Here is a 26,035-nt window from a genome sequence, read left to right on the forward strand (position 1 = left end):
TGCGAAGGTTTCCCAATTTTTTAATTTTTTTTGAATTTTTTATGCCCGTTTCAAAATGCGGTCAAAACGGCGGGAATGACCGTTCCTAGCTAGTGGTTGAATCTTGGATTTTTTTTGGTGTTTCTCTGATTAAATAGATACTTATGTACCTAGAAATGATTTTTGGAAAAAATAAATAGCAAACTATGAGGCAGCTGCAGTTCAAATTTGACCCGCTTCCAGCTGAATCGGCGGAAATTTGTCTTTTTCACGAGAGGTGGATCAAAACTTTTTACACCCCAAGCATTTTTTCATTTGTGCATTAAATATGGCCTAGTATTTTAGAAAAATGATTTGGTCCAATTTTGCAACAATTATTTTGGAGGTCCTTCACAAAAAAACCACTTTTGGGCACTCAAAAAATGGAAAATGGTTTTTTCGTCCAAAGAAAATGAAAACTTCCTTAGGCAACATTGTTTGCCATTCCAATATGCACCCTTGTGCACAATATGAGATCATTTGAGCAAACTATGCCATGAATGTGGCCATAAGATTGATCCTTTGGCTTGAAAGCCATTGATCTCCACACGTGATAGCTCGTTTCTGAGAACACTTTTTTAAAATACTTGCCGTATTACAAGTTTGTTATTTTTCCCGGGAACTTGGCCACATATAATGACACAATGCGAAGCTTTCCCAATTTTTTATTTTTTTTAAATTTTTTAAGCCCGTTTCAAAATGCGGTCAAAACGGCGGGTATGACCGTCCTAGCTAGTGGTTGAATCTTGGAATTTTTTTGGTGTTTCTCTGATTAAATGGATACTTATGTACCTAGAAATGATTTTTGGAAAAATAAATAGCAAACTATGAGGCAGCTGCAGTTCAAATTTGACCCGCTTCCAACTGAATCAGCAAAAATTTGTCTTTTTCACGAGAGGTGGATCAAAACTTTTTACACCCAAACCATTTCGTCAATTGTGCATTAAATATGTCCTAGTATTTTAGAAAAATGATTTGGTCCAATTTTGCAACAATTATTTTGGAGGTCCTTCACAAAAAAACCTCCTTTTGGGCACTCGAAAAATGGAAAATGGTTTTTTCGTCCAAAGAAAATGAAAACTTCCGTAGGCAACATTGTTTGCCATTCCAATATGCACCCTTGTGCACAATATGAGATCATTTAAACAAACTAGGCCATGAATGTGGCCATAAGATTGATCATTTGGCTTGAAAGCCATTGATCTTCACACTTGATAGCTCGTTTCTGAGAACACTTTTTTTAAAATAATTGCCATATTACAAGTTTGTTATTTTTCCTTGGAACTTGGTCACATATGATGACGCAATGCAAAGGTTTCCCAATTTTTTAGTTTTTTTTTGAATTTTTTATGCCCGTTTCAAAATGCGGTCAAAACGGCGGGAATGACCGTTACTAGCTAGTGGTCGAATCTTGGATTTTTTTGGTGTTTCTCTAATTAAATGGATACTTATGTACCTAGAAATGATTTTTGGAAAAAATGAATAGCAAACTATGAGGCAGCTACAGTTCAAATTTGACCCGCTTCGAGCTGAATCGGCGGAAATTTGTCTTTTTCACGAGAGGTGGATCAAAACTTTTTACACCCAAACCATTTCATCAATTGTGCATTAAATATGGCCTAGTATTTTAGAAAAATGATTTGGTCCAATTTTGCAACAATTATTTTGGAGGTCCTTCACAAAAAAACCTCCTTTTGGGCACTCAAAAAATGGAAAATGGTTTTTTCGTCCAAAGAAAATGAAAACTTCCTTAGGCAACATTGTTTGACATTCCAATATGCACCCTTGTGCACAATATGAGATCATTTGAACAAACTATGCCATGAATGTGGCCATAAGATTGATCCTTTGGCTTGAAAGCCATTGATCTCGACACGTGATAGCTCGTTTCTGAGAACACTTTTTTAAAATAATTGCCGTATTACAAGTTTGTTATTTTTCCTGGGAACTTGGCCACATATAATGACACAATGCGAAGGTTTCCAAATTTTTTATTTTTTTTGAATTTTCTAAGCCCGTTTCAAAATGCGGTCAAAACGGCGGGTATGACCGTCCTAGCTAGTGGTTGAATCTTGGAATTTGTTTAGTGTTTCTCTGATTAAATGGATACTTATGTACCTAGAAATGATTTTTGGAAAAATAAATAGCAAACTATGAGGCAGCTGCAGTTCAAATTTGACCCGCTTCCAACTGAATCGGCGAAAATTTGTCTTTTTCACGAGAGGTGGATCAAAACTTTTTACACCCAAACCATTTCGTCAATTGTGCATTAAATATGTCCTAGTATTTTAGAAAAATGGTTTGGTCCAATTTTGCAACAATTATTTTGGAGGTCCTTCACAAAAAAACCTCCTTTTGGGCACTCGAAAAATGGAAAATGGTTTTTTCGTCCAAAGAAAATGAAAACTTCCGTAGGCAACATTGTTTGCCATTCCAATATGCACCCTTGTGCACAATATGAGATCATTTAAACAAACTATGCCATGAATGTGGCCATAAGATTGATCATTTGGCTTGAAAGCCATTGATCTTCACACTTGATAGCTCGTTTCTGAGAACACTTTTTAAAAATAATTGCCGTATTACAAGTTTGTTATTTTTCCTGGGAACTTGGTCACATATAATGACGCAATGCGAAGGTTTCCCAATTTTTTAGTATTTTTTGAATTTTTTTGCCCGTTTCAAAATGCGGTCAAAACGGCGGGAACGACCATTACTAGCTAGTGGTCGAATCTTGGATTTTTTTGGTGTTTCTCTAATTAAATAGATACTTATGTACCTAGAAATGATTTTTGGAAAAAATGAATAGCAAACTATGAGGCAGCTGCAGTTCAAATTTGACCCGCTTCCAGCTGAATCGGCGAAAATTTGTCTTTTTCACGAGAGGTGGATCAAAACTTTTTACACCCCAAGAATTTTGTCATTTGTGCATTAAATATGGCCTAGTATTTTAGAAAAATGATTTGGTCCAATTTTGCAACAATTATTTTGGAGGTCCTTCACAAAAAAACCTCCTTTGGGGCACTCCAAAAATGCAAAATGGTTTTTTCGTCCAAATAAAATGAAAACTTCCTTAGGAAACATTGTTTGCCATTCCAATATGCACCCTTGTGCACAATATGAGATCATTTGAACAAACTATGCCATGAATGTGGCCATAAGATTGATCATTTGGCTTGAAAGCCATTGATCTCCACACGTGATAGCTCGTTTCTGAGAACACTTTTTTTAAAATAATTGCCGTATTACAAGTTTGTTATTTTTCCTGGGAACTTGGCCACATATAATGACGCAATGCGAAGGTTTCCCAATTTTTTTATTTTTTTTGAATTTTTTAAGCCCGTTTCAAAATGCGGTCAAAACGGCGGGTATGACCGTTCCTAGCTAGTGGTTGAATCTTGGAATTTTTTTGGTGTTTCTCTGATTAAATAGATACTTATGTATCTAGAAATGATTTTTGGAAAAAATAAATAGCAAACTATGAGGCAGCTGCAGTTCAAATTTGACCCGCTTCCAGCTGAATCGGCGGAAATTTGTCTTTTTCACGAGAGGTGGATCAAAACTTTTTACACCCCAAGCATTTTGTCATTTGTGCATTAAATATGGCCGAGTATTTGAGAAAAATGATTTGTTCCAATTTTGCAACAATTATTTTGGAGGTCCTTCACAAAAAAACCTCCTTTTGGGCACTCGAAAAATGGAAAATGGTTTTTTCGTCCAAAGAAAATGAAAACTTCCTTAGGCAACATTGTTTGCCATTCCAATATGCACCCTTGTGCACAATATAAGATCATTTGAACAAACTATGCCATGAATGTGGCCATAAGATTGATCATTTGGCTTGAAAGCCATTGATCTCCACACGTGATAGCTCGTTTCTGAGAACACTTTTTTAAAATAATTGCTTTATTACAAGTTTGTTATTTTTCCTGGGAACTTGGCCACATATAATGACACAATGCGAAGGTTTCCCAATTTTTCATTTTTTTGAATTTTTTAAGCCCGTTTCAAAATGCTGTTAAAACGGCGGGTATGACCGTTCCTAGCTAGTGGTTGAATCTTGGAATTTTTTTGGTGTTTCTCTGATTAAATGGAAACTTATGTACCTAGAAATGATTTTTGGAAACATAAATAGCAAACTATGAGGCAGCTGCAGTTCAAATTTGACCCGCTTCTAACTAAATCGGCGAAAATTTGTCTTTTTCACGAGAGGTGGATCAAAACTTTTTACACCCAAACCATTTCGTCAATTGTGCATTAAATATGGCCTAGTATTTTAGAAAAATGATTTGGTCCAGTTTTGCAACAATTATTTTGGAGGTCCTTCACAAAAAAACCTCCTTTTGGGCACTCCAAAAATGGAAAATGGTTTTTTCGTCCAAAGAAAATGAAAACTCCCTTAGGCAACATTGTTTGCCATTCCAATATGCACCCTTGTGCACAATATGAGATCATTTGAACAAACTATGCCATGAATGTGGCCATAAGATTGATCATTTGGCTTGAAAGCCATTGATCTCCACACGTGATAGCTCGTTTCTAAGAACACTTTTTTAAAATAATTGCCGTATTACAAGTTTGTTATTTTTCCTAGGAACTTGGTCACATATAATGACGCAATGCGAAGGTTTCCCAATTTTTTATTTTTTTGAATTTTTTAAGCCCGTTTCAAAATGCGGTCAAAACGGCGGGTATGACCGTTCCTAGCTAGTGGTTGAATCTTGGATTTTTTTTGGTGTTTCTCTGATTAAATAGATACTTATGTACCTAGAAATGATTTTTGGAAAAAATAAATAGCAAACTATGAGGCAGCTGTAGTTCAAATTTGACCCGCTTCCAGCTGAATCGGCGGAAATTTGTCTTTTTCACGAGAGGTGGATCAAAACTTTTTACACCCAAACCATTTCGTCAATTGTGCATTAAATATGGCCTAGTATTTTAGAAAAATGATTTGGTCCAATTTTGCAACAATTATTTTGGAGGTCCTTCACAAAAAAACCTCCTTTTGGGCACTCGAAAAATGGAAAATGGTATTTTCGTCCGAAGAAAATGAAAACTTCCTTAGGCAACATTGTTTGCCATTCCAATATGCACCCTTGTGCACAATATGAGATCATTTGAACAAACTATGCCATGAATGTGGCCATAAGATTGATCATTTGGCTTGAAAGCCATTGATCTTCACACTTGATAGCTCGTTTCTGAGAACACTTTTTAAAAATAATTGCCGTATTACAAGTTTGTTATTTTTCCTGGGAACTTGGTCACATATGATGACGCAATGCGAAGGTTTCCCAATTTCTTAACTTTTTTGAATTTTTTATGCCCGTTTCAAAATGCGGTCAAAACGGCGGGAATGACCGTTCCTAGCTAGTGGTTGAATCTTGGATTTTTTTTTTGGTGTTTCTCTGATTAAATAGATACTTATGTATCTAGAAATGATTTTTGGAAAAAATAAATAGCAAACTATGAGGCAGCTGCAGTTCAAATTTGACCCGCTTCTAACTAAATCGGCGAAAATTTGTCTTTTTCACGAGAGGTGGATCAAAACTTTTTACACCCAAACCATTTCGTCAATTGTGCATTAAATATGGCCTAGTATTTTAGAAAAATGATTTGGTCCAGTTTTGCAACAATTATTTTGGAGGTCCTTCACAAAAAAACCTCCTTTTGGGCACTCCAAAAATGGAAAATGGTTTTTTCGTCCAAAGAAAATGAAAACTCCCTTAGGCAACATTGTTTGCCATTCCAATATGCACCCTTGTGCACAATATGAGATCATTTGAACAAACTATGCCATGAATGTGGCCATAAGATTGATCATTTGGCTTGAAAGCCATTGATCTCCACACGTGATAGCTCGTTTCTAAGAACACTTTTTTAAAATAATTGCCGTATTACAAGTTTGTTATTTTTCCTAGGAACTTGGTCACATATAATGACGCAATGCGAAGGTTTCCCAATTTTTTATTTTTTTGAATTTTTTAAGCCCGTTTCAAAATGCGGTCAAAACGGCGGGTATGACCGTTCCTAGCTAGTGGTTGAATCTTGGATTTTTTTTGGTGTTTCTCTGATTAAATAGATACTTATGTACCTAGAAATGATTTTTGGAAAAAATAAATAGCAAACTATGAGGCAGCTGTAGTTCAAATTTGACCCGCTTCCAGCTGAATCGGCGGAAATTTGTCTTTTTCACGAGAGGTGGATCAAAACTTTTTACACCCAAACCATTTCGTCAATTGTGCATTAAATATGGCCTAGTATTTTAGAAAAATGATTTGGTCCAATTTTGCAACAATTATTTTGGAGGTCCTTCACAAAAAAACCTCCTTTTGGGCACTCGAAAAATGGAAAATGGTATTTTCGTCCGAAGAAAATGAAAACTTCCTTAGGCAACATTGTTTGCCATTCCAATATGCACCCTTGTGCACAATATGAGATCATTTGAACAAACTATGCCATGAATGTGGCCATAAGATTGATCATTTGGCTTGAAAGCCATTGATCTCCACACGTGATAGCTCGTTTCTGAGAACACTTTTTTAAAATAATTGCTTTATTACAAGTTTGTTATTTTTCCTGGGAACTTGGCCACATATAATGACACAATGCGAAGGTTTCCCAATTTTTTATTTTTTTGAATTTTTTAAGCCCGTTTCAAAATGCTGTTAAAACGGCGGGTATGACCGTTCCTAGCTAGTGGTTGAATCTTGGAATTTTTTTGGTGTTTCTCTGATTAAATGGAAACTTATGTACCTAGAAATGATTTTTGGAAACATAAATAGCAAACTATGAGGCAGCTGCAGTTCAAATTTGACCCACTTCCAACTGAATCAGCGAAAATTTGTCTTTTTCACGAGAGGTGGATCAAAACTTTTTACACCCAAACCATTTCGTCAATTGTGCATTAAATATGGCCTAGTATTTTAGAAAAATGATTTGGTCCAATTTTGCAACAATTATTTTGGAGGTCCTTCACAAAAAAACCTCCTTTTGGGCACTCGAAAAATGGAAAATGGTTTTTTCGTCCAAAGAAAATGAAAACTTCCTTAGGCAACATTGTTTGCCATTCCAATATGCACCCTTGTGCACAATATGAGATCATTTCAACAAACTATGCCATGAATGTGGCCATAAGATTGATCATTTGGCTTGAAAGCCATTGATCTCCACAGGTGATAGCTCGTTTCTGAGAACACTTTTTTAAAATAATTGCCGTATTACAAGTTTGTTATTTTTCCTGCGAACTTGGCCACATATAATGACACAATGCAAAGGTTTCCCAATTTTTTATTTTTTTGAATTTTTAAGCCCGTTTCAAAATGCGGTCAAAACGGCGGGTATGACCGTTCCTAGCTAGTGGTTGAATCTTGGATTTTTTTTGGTGTTTCTCTGATTAAATAGATACTTATGTACCTAGAAATGATTTTTGGAAAAAATAAATAGCAAACTATGAGGCAGCTGCAGTTCAAATTTGACCCGCTTCCAGCTGAATCGGCGGAAATTTGTCTTTTTCACGAGAGGTGGATCAAAACTTTTTACACCCCAAGCATTTTGTCATTTGTGCATTAAATATGTCCTAGTATTTTAGAAAAATGATTTGGTCCAATTTTGCAACAATTATTTTGGAGGTCCTTCACAAAAAAACCACTTTTGGGCACTCGAAAAATGGAAAATGGTTTTTTCGTCCAAAGAAAATGAAAACTTCCTTAGGCAACATTGTTTGCCATTCCAATATGCACCCTTGTGCACAATATGAGATCATTTGAGCAAACTATGCCATGAATGTGGCCATAAGATTGATCCTTTGGCTTGAAAGCCATTGATCTCCACACGTGATAGCTCGTTTCTGAGAACACTTTTTTAAAATAATTGCCGTATTACAAGTTTGTTATTTTTCCCGGCAACTTGGCCACATATAATGACACAATGCGAAGCTTTCCCAATTTTTTATTTTTTTTAAATTTTTTAAGCCCGTTTCAAAATGCGGTCAAAACGGCGGGAATGACCGTCCTAGCTAGTGGTTGAATCTTGGAATTTTTTTGGTGTTTCTCTGATTAAATGGATACTTATGTAGCTAGAAATGATTTTTGGAAAAATAAATAGCAAACTATGAGGCAGCTGCAGTTCAAATTTGACCCACTTCCAACTAAATCGGCGAAAATTTGTCTTTTTCATGAGAGGTGGATCAAAACTTTTTACACCCAAACCATTTCGTCAATTGTGCATTAAATCTGGCCTAGTATTTTAGAAAAGTGATTTGGTCCAATTTTGCAGCAATTATTTTGGAGGTCCTTCACAAAAAAAACCTCCTTTTGGGCACTCGAAAAATGGAAAATGGTTTTTTCGTCCAAAGGAAATGAAAACTCCCTTAGGCAACATTGTTTGCCATTCCAATATGCACCCTTGTGCACAATATGAGATCATTTGAACAAACTATGCCATGAATGTGGCCATAAGATTGATCATTTGGCTTGAAAGCCATTGATCTTCACACTTGATAGCTCGTTTCTGAGAACACTTTTTTAAAATAATTGTCGTATTACAAGTTTGTTATTTTTCCTGGGAACTTGGTCACATATAATGATGCAATGCGAAGGTTTCCCAATTTTTTAATTTTTTTTGAATTTTTTATGCCCGTTTCAAAATGCGGTAAAAACGGCGGGAATGACCGTTCCTAGCAAGTGGTTGAATCTTGGATTTTTTTGGTGTTTCTCTGATTAAATGGATACTTATGTACCTAGAAATGATTTTTGGAAAAATAAATAGCAAACTATGAGGCAGCTGCAGTTCAAATTTGACCCGCTTCCAGCTGAATCGGCGGAAATTTGTCTTTTTCACGAGAGGTGGATCAAAACTTTTTACACCCCAAGCATTTTGTCATTTGTGCATTAAATATGGCCTAGTATTTTAGAAAAATGATTTGGTCCAATTTTGCAACAATTATTTTGGAGGTCCTTCACAAAAAAACCTCCTTTTGGGCACTCGAAAAATGGAAAATGGTTTTTTCGTCCAAAGAAAATGAAAACTCCCTTAGGCAACATTGTTTGCCATTCCAATATGTACCCCTGTGCACAATATGAGATCATTTGAACAAACTATGCCATGAATGTGGCCATAAGATTGATCATTTGGCTTGAAAGCCATTGATCTTCACACTTGATAGCTCGTTTTTGAGAGGTGGATCAAAACTTTTTACACCCCAAGCATTTTGTCATTTGTGCATTAAATATGGCCTAGTATTTTAGAAAAATGATTTGGTCCAATTTTGCAACAATTATTTTGGAGGTCCTTCACAAAAAAACCTCCTTTTGGGCACTCGAAAAATGGAAAATGGTTTTTTTGTCCAAAGAAAATGAAAACTCCCTTAGGCAACATTGTTTGCCATTCCAATATGTACCCTTGTGCACAATATGAGATCATTTGAACAAACTATGCCATGAATGTGGCCATAAGATTGATCATTTGGCTTGAAAGCCATTGATCTTCACACTTGAAAGCAATTATTTTGGAGGTCCTTCACAAAAAAACCTCCTTTTGGGCACTCCAAAAATGGAAAATGGTTTTCTCGTCCAGAGAAAATGAAAACTCCCTTAGGCAACATTGTTTGCCATTCCAATATGTACCCTTGTGCACAATATGAGATCATTTGAACAAACTATGCCATGAATGTGGCCATAAGATTGATCATTTGGCTTGAAAGCCATTGATCTTCACACTTGATAGCTCGTTTTTGAGAACACTTTTTTAAAATAATTGTCGTATTACAAGTTTGTTATTTTTCCTGGGAACTTGGTCACATATAATGACGCAATGCGAAGGTTTCCCAATTTTTTAATTTTTTTTGAATTTTTTATGCCCGTTTCAAAATGCGGTCAAAACGGCGGGAATGACCGTTCCTAGCTAGTGGTTGAATCTTGGATTTTTTTTGGTGTTTCTCTGATTAAATAGATACTTATGTACCTAGAAATGATTTTTGGAAAAAATAAATAGCAAACTATGAGGCAGCTGCAGTTCAAATTTGACCCGCTTCCAACTGAATCGGCGGAAATTTGTCTTTTTCACGAGAGGTGGATCAAAACATTTTACACCCCAAGCATTTTGTCATTTGTGCATTAAATATGGCCTAGTATTTTAGAAAAATGATTTGGTCCAATTTTGCAACAATTATTTTGGAGGTCCTTCACAAAAAAACCTCCTTTTGGGCACTCGAAAAATGGAAAATGGTTTTTTCGTCCAAAGAAAATGAAAACTCCCTTAGGCAACATTGTTTGCCATTCCAATATGTACCCTTGTGCACAATATGAGATCATTTGAACAAACTATGCCATGAATGTGGCCATAAGATTGATCATTTGGCTTGAAAGCCATTGATCTTCACACTTGATAGCTCGTTTTTGAGAGGTGGATCAAAACTTTTTACACCCCAAGCATTTTGTCATTTGTGCATTAAATATGGCCTAGTATTTTAGAAAAATGATTTGGTCCAATTTTGCAACAATTATTTTGGAGGTCCTTCACAAAAGAACCTCCTTTTGGGCACTCGAAAAATGGAAAATGGTTTTTTCGTCCAAAGAAAATGAAAACTCCCTTAGGCAACATTGTTTGCCATTCCAATATATACCCTTGTGCACAATATGAGATCATTTGAACAAACTATGCCATGAATGTGGCCATAAGATTGATCATTTGGCTTGAAAGCCATTGATCTTCACACTTGAAAGCAATTATTTTTGAGAGGTGGATCAAAACTTTTTACACCCCAAGCATTTTGTCATTTGTGCATTAAATATGGCCTAGTATTTTAGAAAAATGATTTGGTCCAATTTTGCAACAATTATTTTGGAGGTCCTTCACAAAAAAACCTCCTTTTGGGCACTCGAAAAATGGAAAATGGTTTTTTCGTCCAAAGAAAATGAAAACTCCCTTAGGCAACATTGTTTGCCATTCCAATATGTACCCTTGTGCACAATATGAGATCATTTGAACAAACTATGCCATGAATGTGGCCATAAGATTGATCATTTGGCTTGAAAGCCATTGATCTTCACACTTGAAAGCAATTATTTTGGAGGTCCTTCACAAAAAAACCTCCTTTTGGGCACTCCAAAAATGGAAAATGGTTTTCTCGTCCAGAGAAAATGAAAACTCCCTTAGGCAACATTGTTTGCCATTCCAATATGTACCCTTGTGCACAATATGAGATCATTTGAACAAACTATGCCATGAATGTGGCCATAAGATTGATCATTTGGCTTGAAAGCCATTGATCTTCACACTTGATAGCTCGTTTTTGAGAACACTTTTTTAAAATAATTGTCGTATTACAAGTTTGTTATTTTTCCTGGGAACTTGGTCACATATAATGACGCAATGCGAAGGTTTCCCAATTTTTTAATTTTTTTTGAATTTTTTATGCCCGTTTCAAAATGCGGTCAAAACGGCGGGAATGACCGTTCCTAGCTAGTGGTCGAATCTTGGATTTTTTTGGTGTTTCTCTGATTAAATAGATACTTATGTACCTAGAAATGATTTTTGGAAAAAAATAAATAGCAAACTATGAGGCAGCTGCAGTTCAAATTTGACCCGCTTCCAACTGAATCGGCGGAAATTTGTCTTTTTCACGAGAGGTGGATCAAAACATTTTACACCCCAAGCATTTTGTCATTTGTGCATTAAATATGGCCTGGTATTTTAGAAAAATGATTTGGTCCAATTTTGCAACAATTATTTTGGAGGTCCTTCACAAAAAAACCTCCTTTTGGGCACTCGAAAAATGGAAAATGGTTTTTTCGTCCAAAGAAAATGAAAACTTCCTTAGGCAACATTGTTTGCCATCCCAATATGCACCCTTGTGCACAATATGAGATCATTTGAACAAACTATGCCAGGAATGTGGCCATAAGATTGATCATTTGGCTTGAAAGCCATTGATCTCCACACGTGATAGCTCGTTTCTGAGAACACTTTTTTAAAATAATTGCCGTATTACAAGTTTGTTATTTTTCCTGGGAACTTGGCCACATATAATGACACAATGCGAAGGTTTCCCAATTTTTAATTTTATTGAATTTTTTAAGCCCGTTTCAAAATGCGGTAAAAACGGCGGGTATGACCGTTCCTAGCTAGTGGTTGAGTTTTGGAATTTTTTTGGTGTTTCTCTGATTAAATGGATACTTATGTACCTAGAAATGATTTTTGGAAAAATAAATAGCAAACTATGAGGCAGCTGCAGTTCAAATTTGACCCGCTTCCAACTAAATCGCCAAAAATTTGTCTTTTTCACGAGAGGTGGATCAAAACTTTTTACACCCAAACCATTTCGTCAATTGTGCATTAAATATGGCCTAGTATTTTAGAAAAATGATTTGGTCCAATTTTGCAACAATTATTTTGGAGGTCCTTCACAAAAAAACCTCCTTTTGGGCACTCCAAAAATGGAAAATGGTTTTTTCGTCCAAAGAAAATGAAAACTCCCTTAGGCAACATTGTTTGCCATTCCAATATGTACCCTTGTGCACAATATGAGATCATTTGAACAAACTATGCCATGAATGTGGCCATAAGATTGATCATTTGGCTTGAAAGCCATTGATCTTCACACTTGATAGCTCGTTTCTGAGAACACTTTTTTAAAATAATTGTCGTATTACAAGTTTGTTATTTTTCCTGGGAACTTGGTCACATATAATGACGCAATGCGAAGGTTTCCCAATTTTTTATTTGTTTTTGAATTTTTTATGCCCGTTTCAAAATGCGGTCAAAACGGCGGGAATGACCGTTCCTAGCTAGTGGTTGAATCTTGGATTTTTTTTGGTGTTTCTCTGATTAAATAGATACTTATGTACCTAGAAATGATTTTTGGAAAAAATAAATAGCAAACTATGAGGCAGCTGCAGTTCAAATTTGACCCGCTTCCAACTGAATCGGCGGAAATTTGTCTTTTTCACGAGAGGTGGATCAAAACTTTTTACACCCCAAGCATTTTGTCATTTGTGCATTAAATATGGCCTAGTATTTTAGAAAAATGATTTGGTCCAATTTTGCAACAATTATTTTGGAGGTCCTTCACAAAAAAACCTCCTTTTGGGCACTCGAAAAATGGAAAATGGTTTTTTCGTCCAAAGAAAATGAAAACTTCCTTAGGAAACATTGTTTGCCATTCCAATATGCACCCTTGTGCACAATATGAGATCATTTGAACAAACTATGCCATAAATGTGGCCATAAGATTGATCCTTTGGCTTGAAAGCCATGATCTCCACACGTGATAGCTCGTTTCTGAGAACACTTTTTTAAAATAATTACCGTATTACAAGTTTGTTATTTTTCCTGGGAACTTGGCCACATATAATGACACAATGCGAAGGTTTCCCAATTTTTTATTTTTTTGAATTTTTTAAGCCCGTTTCAAAATGCGGTAAAAACGGCGGGTATGACCGTTCCTAGCTAGTGGTTGAGTTTTGGAATTTTTTTGGTGTTTCTCTGATTAAATGGATACTTATGTACCTAGAAATGATTTTTGGAAAAATAAATAGCAAACTATGAGGCAGCTGCAGTTCAAATTTGACCCGCTTCCAACTAAATCGCCGAAAATTTGTCTTTTTCACGAGAGGTGGATCAAAACTTTTTACACCCAAACCATTTCGTCAATTGTGCATTAAATATGGCCTAGTATTTTAGAAAAATGATTTGGTCCAATTTTGCAACAATTATTTTGGAGGTCCTTCACAAAAAAACCTCCTTTTGGGCACTCCAAAAATGGAAAATGGTTTTTTCGTCCAAAGAAAATGAAAACTCCCTTAGGCAACATTGTTTGCCATTCCAATATGTACCCTTGTGCACAATATGAGATCATTTGAACAAACTATGCCATGAATGTGGCCATAAGATTGATCATTTGGCTTGAAAGCCATTGATCTTCACACTTGATAGCTCGTTTCTGAGAACACTTTTTTAAAATAATTGTCGTATTACAAGTTTGTTATTTTTCCTGGGAACTTGGTCACATATAATGACGCAATGCGAAGGTTTCCCAATTTTTTATTTGTTTTTGAATTTTTTATGCCTGTTTCAAAATGCGGTCAAAACAGCGGGAATGACCGTTCCTAGCTAGTGGTTGAATCTTGGATTTTTTTTGGTGTTTCTCTGATTAAATAGATACTTATGTACCTAGAAATGATTTTTGGAAAAAATAAATAGCAAACTATGAGGCAGCTGCAGTTCAAATTTGACCCGCTTCCAACTGAATCGGCGGAAATTTGTCTTTTTCACGAGAGGTGGATCAAAACTTTTTACACCCCAAGCATTTTGTCATTTGTGCATTAAATATGGCCTAGTATTTTAGAAAAATGATTTGGTCCAATTTTGCAACAATTATTTTGGAGGTCCTTCACAAAAAAACCTCCTTTTGGGCACTCGAAAAATGGAAAATGGTTTTTTCGTCCAAAGAAAATGAAAACTTCCTTAGGAAACATTGTTTGCCATTCCAATATGCACCCTTGTGCACAATATGAGATCATTTGAACAAACTATGCCATAAATGTGGCCATAAGATTGATCCTTTGGCTTGAAAGCCATGATCTCCACACGTGATAGCTCGTTTCTGAGAACACTTTTTTAAAATAATTACCGTATTACAAGTTTGTTATTTTTCCTGGGAACTTGGCCACATATAATGACACAATGCGAAGGTTTCCCAATTTTTTATTTTTTTGAATTTTTTAAGCCCGTTTCAAAATGCGGTAAAAACGGCGGGTATGACCGTTCCTAGCTAGTGGTTGAGTTTTGGAATTTTTTTGGTGTTTCTCTGATTAAATGGATACTTATGTACCTAGAAATGATTTTTGGAAAAATAAATAGCAAACTATGAGGCAGCTGCAGTTCAAATTTGACCCGCTTCCAACTAAATCGGCGAAAATTTGTCTTTTTCACGAGAGGTGGATCAAAACTTTTTACACCCAAACCATTTCGTCAATTGTGCATTAAATATGGCCTAGTATTTTAGAAAAATGATTTGGTCCAATTTTGCAACAATTATTTTGGAGGTCCTTCACAAAAAAACCTCCTTTTGGGCACTCCAAAAATGGAAAATGGTTTTTTCGTCCAAAGAAAATGAAAACTCCCTTAGGCAACATTGTTTGCCATTCCAATATGTACCCTTGTGCACAATATGAGATCATTTGAACAAACTATGCCATGAATGTGGCCATAAGATTGATCATTTGGCTTGAAAGCCATTGATCTTCACACTTGATAGCTCGTTTCTGAGAACACTTTTTTAAAATAATAGTCGTATTACAAGTTTGTTATTTTTCCTGGGAACTTGGTCACATATAATGACGCAATGCGAAGGTTTCCCAATTTTTTAATTTTTTTTGAAATTTTTATGCCCGTTTCAAAATGCGGTCAAAACGGCGGGAATGACCGTTCCTAGCTAGTGGTTGAATCTTGGATTTTTTTTGGTGTTTCTCTGATTAAATAGATACTTATGTACCTAGAAATGATTTTTGGAAAAAATAAATAGCAAACTATGAGGCAGCTGCAGTTCAAATTTGACCCGCTTCCAACTGAATCGGCGTAAATTTGTCTTTTTCACGAGAGGTGGATCAAAACTTTTTACACCCCAAGCATTTTGTCATTTGTGCATTAAATATGGCCTAGTATTTTAGAAAAATGATTTCGTCCAATTTTGCAACAATTATTTTGGAGGTCCTTCACAAAAAAACCTCCTTTTGGGCACTCGAAAAATGGAAAATGGTTTTTTCGTCCAAAGAAAATGAAAACTTCCTTAGGCAACATTGTTTGCCATTCCAATATGCACCCTTGTGCACAATATGAGATCATTTGAACAAACTATGCCATGAATGTGGCTATAAGATTGATCATTTGGCTTGAAAGCCATTGATCTCCACACGTGATAGCTCGTTTGTGAGAACACTTTTTTAAAATAATTGCCGTATTACAAGTTTGTTATTTTTCCTGGGAACTTGGCCACATATAATGACACAATGAGAAGGTTTCCCAATTTTTTATTTTTTTGAATTTTTTAAGCCCGTTTCAAAATGCGGTAAAAACGGCGGGTATGACCGTTCCTAGCTAGTGGTTGAGTTTTGGAATTTTTTTGGTGTTTCTCTGATTAAATGGATACTTATGTACCTAGAAATGATTTTTGGAAAAATAAATAGCAAACTATGAGGCAGCTGCAGTTCAAATTTGACCCGCTTCTAACTAAATCGGCGAAAATTTGTCTTTTTCACGAGAGGTGGATCAAAACTTTTTACACCCAAACCATTTCGTCAATTGTGCATTAAATATGGCCTAGTATTTTAGAAAAATGATTTGGTCCAATTTTGCAACAATTATTTTGGAGGTCCTTCACAAAAAAACCTCCTTTTGGGCACTCGAAAAATGGAAAATGGTTTTTTCGTCCAAAGAAAATGAAAACTTCCTTAGGCAACATTGTTTGCCATTCCAATATGCACCCTTGTGCACAATATGAGATCATTTGAACAAACTATGCCATGAATGTGGCTATAAGATTGATCATTTGGCTTGAAAGCCATTGATCTCCACACGTGATAGCTCATTTCTGAGAACACTTTTTTAAAATAATTGCCGTATTACAAGTTTGTTATTTTTCCTGGGAACTTGGCCACATATAATGACACAATGCGAAGGTTTCCAAATTTTTTATTTTTTTGAATTTTTTAAGCCCGTTTCAAAATGCGGTAAAAACGGCGGGTATGACCGTTCCTAGCTAGTGGTTGAGTTTTGGAATTTTTTTGGTGTTTCTCTGATTAAATGGATACTTATGTACCTAGAAATGATTTTTGGAAAAATAAATAGCAAACTATGAGGCAGCTGCAGTTCAAATTTGACCCGCTTCCAACTAAATCGGCGAAAATTTGTCTTTTTCACGAGAGGTGGATCAAAACTTTTTACACCCAAACCATTTCGTCAATTGTGCATTAAATATGGCCTAGTATTTTAGAAAAATGATTTGGTCCAATTTTGCAACAATTATTTTGGAGGTCCTTCACAAAAAAACCTCCTTTTGGGCACTCCAAAAATGGAAAATGGTTTTCTCGTCCAAAGAAAATGAAAACTCCCTTAGGCAACATTGTTTGCCATTCCAATATGTACCCTTGTGCACAATATGAGATCATTTGAACAAACTATGCCATGAATGTGGCCATAAGATTGATCATTTGGCTTGAAAGCCATTGATCTTCACACTTAATAGCTCGTTTTTGAGAACACTTTTTTAAAATAATTGTCGTATTACAAGTTTGTTATTTTTCCTGGGAACTTGGTCACATATAATGACGCAATGCGAAGGTTTCCCAATTTTTTATTTTTTTTGAATTTTTTATGCCCGTTTCAAAATGTGGTCAAAACGGCGGGAATGACCGTTCCTAGCTAGTGGTTGAATCTTGGATTTTTTTTGGTGTTTCTCTGATTAAATAGATACTTATGTACCTAGAAATGATTTTTGGAAAAAATAAATAGCAAACTATGAGGCAGCTGCAGTTCAAATTTGACCCGCTTCCAACTAAATCGGCGGAAATTTGTCTTTTTCACGAGAGGTGGATCAAAACTTTTTACACCCCAAGCATTTTGTCATTTGTGCATTAAATATGGCCTAGTATTTTAGAAAAATGATTTGGTCCAATTTTGCAACAATTATTTTGGAGGTCCTTCACAAAAAAACTTCCTTTTGGGCACTCGAAAAATGGAAAATGGTTTTTTCGTCCAAAGAAAATGAAAACTTCCTTAGGCAACATTGTTTGCCATTCCAATATGCACCCTTGTGCACAATATGAGATCATTTGAACAAACTATGCCATGAATGTGGCCATAAGATTGATCCTTTGGCTTGAAAGCCATTGATCTCCACACGTGATAGCTCGTTTCTGAGAACACTTTTTTAAAATAATTACCGTATTACAAGTTTGTTACTTTTCCTGGGAACTTGGCCACATATAATCACACAATGCGAAGGTTTCCCAATTTTTTATTTTTTTTTTTGAATTTTTTAAGCCCGTTTCAAAATGCGGTCAAAACGGCGGGTATGACCGTCCTAGCTAGTTGTTGAATCTTGGAATTTTTTTGGTGTTTCTCTGATTAAATGGATACTTATGTACCTAGAAATGATTTTTGGAAAATAAATAGCAAACTATGAGGCAGCTGCAGTTCAAATTTGACCCGCTTCCAACTAAATCGGCGAAAATTTGTCTTTTTCACGAGAGGTGGATCAAAACTTTTTACACCCAAACCATTTCATCAATTGTGCATTAAATATGGCCTAGTATTTTAGAAAAATGATTTGGTCCAATTTTGCAACAATTATTTTGGAGGTCCTTCACAAAAAAACCTCCTTTTGGGCACTCGAAAAATGGAAAATGGTTTTTTCGTCCAAAGAAAATGAAAACTTCCTTAGGCAACATTGTTTGCCATTCCAATATGCACCCTTGTGCACAATATGAGATCATTTGAACAAACTATGCCATGAATGTGGCCATAAGATTGATCATTTGGCTTGAAAGCCATTGATCTCCACACGTGATAGCTCGTTTGTGAGAACACTTTTTTAAAATAATTGCCGTATTACAAGTTTGTTATTTTTCCTGGGAACTTGGCCACATATAATGACACAATGAGAAGGTTTCCCAATTTTTTATTTTTTTGAATTTTTTAAGCCCGTTTCAAAATGCGGTAAAAACGGCGGGTATGACCGTTCCTAGCTAGTGGTTGAGTTTTGGAATTTTTTTGGTGTTTCTCTGATTAAATGGATACTTATGTACCTAGAAATGATTTTTGGAAAAATAAATAGCAAACTATGAGGCAGCTGCAGTTCAAATTTGACCCGCTTCCAACTAAATCGGCGAAAATTTGTCTTTTTCACGAGAGGTGGATCAAAACTTTTTACACCCAAACCATTTCGTCAATTGTGCATTAAATATGGCCTAGTATTTTAGAAAAATGATTTGGTCCAATTTTGCAACAATTATTTTGGAGGTCCTTCACAAAAAAACCTCCTTTTGGGCACTCGAAAAATGGAAAATGGTTTTTTCGTCCAAAGAAAATGAAAACTTCCTTAGGCAACATTGTTTGCCATTCCAATATGCACCCTTGTGCACAATATGAGATCATTTGAACAAACTATGCCATGAATGTGGCTATAAGATTGATCATTTGGCTTGAAAGCCATTGATCTCCACACGTGATAGCTCGTTTCTGAGAACACTTTTTTAAAATAATTGCCGTATTACAAGTTTGTTATTTTTCCTAGGTTCTTGGCCACATATAATGACACAATGCGAAGGTTTCCCAATTTTTTATTTTTTTGAATTTTTTAAGCCCGTTTCAAAATGCGGTAAAAACGGCGGGTATGACCGTTCCTAGCTAGTGGTTGAATCTTGGATTTTTTTTGGTGTTTCTCTGATTAAATGGATACTTATGTACCTAGAAATGATTTTTGGAAAAATAAATAGCAAACTATGAGGCAGCTGCAGTTCAAATTTGACCCGCTTCCAACTAAATCGGCGAAAATTTGTCTTTTTCACGAGAGGTGGATCAAAACTTTTTACACCCAAACCATTTCGTCAATTGTGCATTAAATATGGCCTAGTATTTTAGAAAAATGATTTGGTCCAATTTTGCAACAATTATTTTGGAGGTCCTTCACAAAAAAACCTCCTTTTGGGCACTCGAAAAATGGAAAATGGTTTTTTCGTCCAAAGAAAATGAAAACTCCCTTAGGCAACATTGTTTGCCATTCCAATATGCACCCTTGTGCACAATATGAGATCATTTGAACAAACTATGCCATGAATGTGGCCATAAGATTGATCATTTGGCTTGAAAGCCATTGATCTCCACACGTGATAGCTCGTTTCTGAGAACACTATTTTAAAATAATTGCCGTATTACAAGTTTGTTATTTTTCCTGGGAACTTGGCCACATATAATGACACAATGCGAAGGTTTCCCAATTTTTTATTTTTTTGAATTTTTTAAGCCCGTTTCAAAATGCGGTAAAAACGGCGGGTATGACCGTTCCTAGCTAGTGGTTGAGTTTTGGAATTTTTTTGGTGTTTCTCTGATTAAATGGATACTTATGTACCTAGAAATGATTTTTGGAAAAATAAATAGCAAACTATGAGGCAGCTGCAGTTCAAATTTGACCCGCTTCCAACTAAATCGGCGAAAATTTGTCTTTTTCACGAGAGGTGGATCAAAACTTTTTACACCCAAACCATTTCGTCAATTGTGCATTAAATATGGCCTAGTATTTTAGAAAAATGATTTGGTCCAATTTTGCAACAATTATTTTGGAGGTCCTTCACAAAAAAACCTCCTTTTGGGCACTCGAAAAATGGAAAATGGTTTTTTCGTCCAAAGAAAATGAAAACTTCCTTAGGCAACATTGTTTGCCATTCCAATATGCACCCTTGTGCACAATACGAGATCATTTGAACAAACTATGCCATGAATGTGGCTATAAGATTGATCATTTGGCTTGAAAGCCATTGATCTCCACACGTGATAGCTCGTTTCTGAGAACACTTTTTTAAAATAATTGCCGTATTACAAGTTTGTTATTTTTCCTGGGATCTTGGCCACATATAATGACACAATGCGAAGGTTTCCCAATTTTTTATTTTTTTGAATTTTTTAAGCCCGTTTCAAAATGCGGTAAAAACGGCGGGTATGACCGTTCCTAGCTAGTGGTTGAATCTTGGATTTTTTTTGGTGTTTCTCTGATTAAATGGATACTTATGTACCTAGAAATGATTTTTGGAAAAATAAATAGCAAACTATGAGGCAGCTGCAGTTCAAATTTGACCCGCTTCCAACTAAATCGGCGAAAATTTGTCTTTTTCACGAGAGGTGGATCAAAACTTTTTACACCCAAACCATTTCGTCAATTGTGCATTAAATATGGCCTAGTATTTTAGAAAAATGATTTGGTCCAATTTTGCAACAATTATTTTGGAGGTCCTTCACAAAAAAACCTCCTTTTGGGCACTCGAAAAATGGAAAATGGTTTTTTCGTCCAAAGAAAATGAAAACTCCCTTAGGCAACATTGTTTGCCATTCCAATATGCACCCTTGTGCACAATATGAGATCATTTGAATAAACTATGCCATGAATGTGGCTATAAGATTGATCATTTGGCTTGAAAGCCATTGATCTCCACACGTGATAGCTCGTTTCTGAGAACACTATTTTAAAATAATTGCCGTATTACAAGTTTGTTATTTTTCCTGGGAACTTGGCCACATATAATGACACAATGCGAAGGTTTCCCAATTTTTTATTTTTTTGAATTTTTTAAGCCCGTTTCAAAATGCGGTAAAAACGGCGGGTATGACCGTTCCTAGCTAGTGGTTGAGTTTTGGAATTTTTTTGGTGTTTCTCTGATTAAATGGATACTTATGTACCTAGAAATGATTTTTGGAAAAATAAATAGCAAACTATGAGGCAGCTGCAGTTCAAATTTGACCCGCTTCCAACTAAATCGGCGAAAATTTGTCTTTTTCACGAGAGGTGGATCAAAACTTTTTACACCCAAACCATTTCGTCAATTGTGCATTAAATCTGGCCTAGTATTTTAGAAAAATGATTTGGTCCAATGTTGCAACAATTATTTTGGAGGTCCTTCACAAAAAAACCTCCTTTTGGGCACTCCAAAAATGGAAAATGGTTTTTTCGTCCAAAGAAAATGAAAACTTCCTTAGGCAACATTGTTTGCCATTCCAATATGCACCCTTGTGCACAATATGAGATCATTTGAACAAACTATGCCATGAATGTGGCCATAAGATTGATCCTTTGGCTTGAAAGCCATTGATCTCCACACGTGATAGCTCGTTTCTGAGAACACTTTTTTAAAATAATTGCCGTATTACAAGTTTGTTATTTTTCCTGGGAACTTGGCCACATATAATGACACAATGAGAAGGTTTCCCAATTTTTTATTTTTTTGAATTTTTTAAGCCCGTTTCAAAATGCGGTAAAAACGGCGGGTATGACCGTTCCTAGCTAGTGGTTGAGTTTTGGAATTTTTTTGGTGTTTCTCTGATTAAATGGATACTTATGTACCTAGAAATGTTTTTTGGAAAAATAAATAGCAAACTATGAGGCAGCTGCAGTTCAAATTTGACCCGCTTCCAACTAAATCGGCGAAAATTTGTCTTTTTCACGAGAGGTGGATCAAAACTTTTTACACCCAAACCATTTCGTCAATTGTGCATTAAATATGGCCTAGTATTTTAGAAAAATGATTTGGTCCAATTTTGCAACAATTATTTTGGAGGTCCTTCACAAAAAAACCTCCTTTTGGGCACTCCAAAAATGGAAAATGGTTTTTTCGTCCAAAGAAAATGAAAACTCCCTTAGGCAACATTGTTTGCCATTCCAATATGTACCCTTGTGCACAATATGAGATCATTTGAACAAACTATGCCATGAATGTGGCCATAAGATTGATCATTTGGCTTGAAAGCCATTGATCTTCACACTTGATAGCTCGTTTCTGAGAACACTTTTTTAAAATAATTGTCGTATTACAAGTTTGTTATTTTTCCTGGGAACTTGGTCACATATAATGACGCAATGCGAAGGTTTCCCAATTTTTTAATTTTTTTTGAAATTTTTATGCCCGTTTCAAAATGCGGTCAAAACGGCGGGAATGACCGTTCCTAGCTAGTGGTTGAATCTTGGATTTTTTTTGGTGTTTCTCTGATTAAATAGATACTTATGTACCTAGAAATGATTTTTGGAAAAAATAAATAGCAAACTATGAGGCAGCTGCAGTTCAAATTTGACCCGCTTCCAACTAAATCGGCGTAAATTTGTCTTTTTCACGAGAGGTGGATCAAAACTTTTTACACCCCAAGCATTTTGTCATTTGTGCATTAAATATGGCCTAGTATTTTAGAAAAATGATTTGGTCCAATTTTGCAACAATTATTTTGGAGGTCCTTCACAAAAAAACCTCCTTTTGGGCACTCGAAAAATGGAAAATGGTTTTTTCGTCCAAAGAAAATGAAAACTTCCTTAGGCAACATTGTTTGCCATTCCAATATGCACCCTTGTGCACAATATGAGATCATTTGAACAAACTATGCCATGAATGTGGCTATAAGATTGATCATTTGGCTTGAAAGCCATTGATCTCCACACGTGATAGCTCGTTTCTGAGAACACTTTTTTAAAATAATTGCCGTATTACAAGTTTGTTATTTTTCCTGGGAACTTGGCCACATATAATGACACAATGCGAAGGTTTCCCAATTTTTTATTTTTTTGAATTTTTTAAGCCCGTTTCAAAATGCGGTAAAAACGGCGGGTATGACCGTTCCTAGCTAGTGGTTGAGTTTTGGAATTTTTTTGGTGTTTCTCTGATTAAATGGATACTTATGTACCTAGAAATGATTTTTGGAAAAATAAATAGCAAACTATGAGGCAGCTGCAGTTCAAATTTGACCCGCTTCCAACTAAATCGGCGAAAATTTGTCTTTTTCACGAGAGGTGGATCAAAACTTTTTACACCCAAACCATTTCGTCAATTGTGCATTAAATATGGCCTAGTATTTTAGAAAAATGATTTGGTCCAATTTTGCAACAATTATTTTGGAGGTCCTTCACAAAAAAACCTCGTTTTGGGCACTCCAAAAATGGAAAATGGTTTTCTCGTCCAAAGAAAATGAAAACTCCCTTAGGCAACATTGTTTGCCATTCCAATATGTACCCTTGTGCACAATATGAGATCATTTGAACAAACTATGCCATGAATGTGGCCATAAGATTGATCATTTGGCTTGAAAGTCATTGATCTTCACACTTAATAGCTCGTTTTTGAGAACACTTTTTTAAAATAATTGTCGTATTACAAGTTTGTTATTTTTCCTGGGAACTTGGTCACATATAATGACGCAATGCGAAGGTTTCCCAATTTTTTTTTTAGTTGAATTTTTTAAGCCCGTTTCAAAATGCGGTCAAAACGGCGGGTATGACCGTTCCTAGCTAGTGGTTGAATCTTGGAATTTTTTTGGTGTTTCTCTAATTAAATGGATACTTATGTACCTAGAAATGATTTTTGGAAACATAAATAGCAAACTATGAGGCAGCTGCAGTTCAAATTTGACCCGCTTCCAACTGAATCGGCGAAAATTTGTCTTTTTCACGAGAGGTGGATCAAAACTTTTTACACCCAAACCATTTCGTCAATTGTGCATTAAATATGGCCTAGTATTTTAGAAAAATGATTTGGTCCAATTTTGCAACAATTATTTTGGAGGTCCTTCACAAAAAAACCTCCTTTTGGGCACTCGAAAAATGGAAAATGGTTTTTTCGTCCAAAGAAAATGAAAACTTCCTTGGGAAACATTGTTTGCCATTCCAATATGCACCCTTGTGCACAATATGAGATCATTTGAACAAACTATGCCATGAATGTGGCCATAAGATTGATCCTTTGGCTTGAAAGCCATTGATCTCCACACGTGATAGCTCGTTTCTGAGAACACTTTTTTAAAATAATTGCCGTATTACAAGTTTGTTATTTTTCCTGGGAACTTGGCCACATATAATGACACAATGCGAAGGTTTCCCAATTTTTTATTTTTTTTAATTTTTTAAGCCCGTTTCAAAATGCGGTCAAAACGGCGGGTATGACCGTTCTTAGCTAGTGGTTGACTCTTGGAATTTTTTTGGTGTTTCTCTGATTAAATGGATACTTATGTACCTAGAAATGATTTTTGGAAACATAAATAGCAAACTATGAGGCAGCTGCAGTTCAAATTTGACCCGCTTCCAACTGAATCGGCGAAAATTTGTCTTTTTCACAAGAGGTGGATCAAAACTTTTTACACCCAAACCATTCCGTCAATTCTGCATTAAATATGGCCTAGTATTTTAGAAAAATGATTTGGTCCAATTTTGCAACAATTATTTTGGAGGTCCTTCACAAAAAAACCTCCTTTTGGGCACTCGAAAAATGGAAAATGGTTTTTTCGTCCAAAGAAAATGAAAACTTCCTTGGGCAACATTGTTTGCCATTCCAATATGCACCCTTGTGCACAATATGAGATCATTTGAACAAACTATGCCATGAATGTGGCCATAAGATTGATCATTTGGCTTGAAAGCCATTGATCTTCACACTTGATAGCTCGTTTCTGAGAACACTTTTTTAAAATAATTGTCGTATTACAAGTTTGTTATTTTTCCTGGGAACTTGGTCACATATAATGACGCAATGCGAAGGTTTCCCAATTTTTTAATTTTTTTTGAATTTTTTATGCCCGTTTCAAAATGCGGTCAAAACGGCGGGAATGACCGTTCCTAGCTAGTGGTTGAATCTTGGATTTTTTTTGGTGTTTCTCTGATTAAATAGATACTTATGTACCTAGAAATGATTTTTGGAAAAAATAAATAGCAAACTATGAGGCAGCTGCAGTTCAAATTTGACCCGCTTCCAACTGAATCGGCGGAAATCTGTCTTTTTCACGAGAGGTGGATCAAAACTTTTTACACCCCAAGCATTTTGTCATTTGTGCATTAAATATGGCCTAGTATTTTAGAAAAATGATTTGGTCCAATTTTGCAACAATTATTTTGGAGGTCCTTCACAAAAAACCCTCCTTTTGGGCACTCGAAAAATGGAAAATGGTTTTTTCGTCCAAAGAAAATGAAAACTTCCTTAGGCAACATTGTTTGCCATTCCAATATGCACCCTTGTGCACAATATGAGATCATTTGAACAAACTATGCCATGAATGTGGCCATAAGATTGATCCTTTGGCTTGAAAGCCATTGATCTCCACACGTGATAGCTCGTTTCTGAGAACACTTTTTTAAAATAATTACCGTATTACAAGTTTGTTATTTTTCCTGGGAACTTGACCACATATAATCACACAATGCGAAGGTTTCCCAATTTTTTATTTTTTTTTGAATTTTTTAAGCCCATTTCAAAATGCGGTCAAAACGGCGGGTATGACC

This window comes from Triticum urartu, chromosome 2A (assembly GCF_056163025.1).
Source record: "Triticum urartu cultivar PI428250 chromosome 2A, HENAU_Tu73, whole genome shotgun sequence".
NCBI classification, from domain to species: domain Eukaryota; kingdom Viridiplantae; phylum Streptophyta; class Magnoliopsida; order Poales; family Poaceae; genus Triticum; species Triticum urartu.